Source organism: Propithecus coquereli, unplaced genomic scaffold (assembly GCF_000956105.1).
Source record: "Propithecus coquereli isolate 6110/MARCELLA unplaced genomic scaffold, Pcoq_1.0 Scaffold6, whole genome shotgun sequence".
NCBI classification, from domain to species: domain Eukaryota; kingdom Metazoa; phylum Chordata; class Mammalia; order Primates; family Indriidae; genus Propithecus; species Propithecus coquereli.
Window position 1 is genome coordinate 54,410 of NW_012151951.1, and position 842 is coordinate 55,251.

Below are 842 nucleotides of genomic sequence, written 5' to 3' on the forward strand. Positions count from 1 at the left end.
TTTGACTCCTGCTAACAGCAGTTGTGGAGCCTAGGGCAGGCTTACACAACCCAGCCCCACCCAGACTCACTCCCAGTCCTGCCCCCACTGAGGGGGAGAATAAGGACAGCTCAGGCTACGACCCTGGGTAGGGAACATCCTGGCCCACATCACAGCCAGGGGAGATCCATCGGCCTGAGGTCCTGCTTGCCGAAAGAGGCCTGGGAGAGGACACAGAGAGGGGGAGAGTGAAGGGGAGCCAGACCTGCTCCAAAGTGTGGGTCTTGGACACCCCCAAGCCCAGACTTACAGCTGAGTGGAGGCAGTTCAGCTCCTCCCGGAGCTTTGCACAGAAACAAAGAGCAGACCTTTGACCCTGCTAACAGCAGTTGTGGAGCCAGAGGGCAGGCTTACCCAACCCAGCCCAACCCAGACTCACTCCCCACACTGAGGTGGAGAATAAGGACACTCCTGGAAATCCAAGGGCCCCACCCACCACCTGAGGCACAAGAGGGCCTCCCTAGAGGAATAAGAGCTAGCTACAGGACCCCAAAACAGCACTGCAGCCCGCTTCTCCCTGCAAGTGCCACCTACTGACAGGGAGATCATCCTGCACACAGTTTTACTGCATCTACTGATTGATCATAAAGGGTGTGGTCGAATCTCACCCACAAACACCACTTACTGGCTCAGAGACTAAACAGGGCGTGTCATTATCCAAATGAAAATCTAAAGGCAAGAAGGAACAAATGATCGAGATGGGAAGCAACCAGTGAAAGAACTCCGGAAGTATGAAGACTCAAACGGAAAGCACACCCCCAAAGAGGAACAACAGCTCCCCAGCAATGGACATTAACCAAACT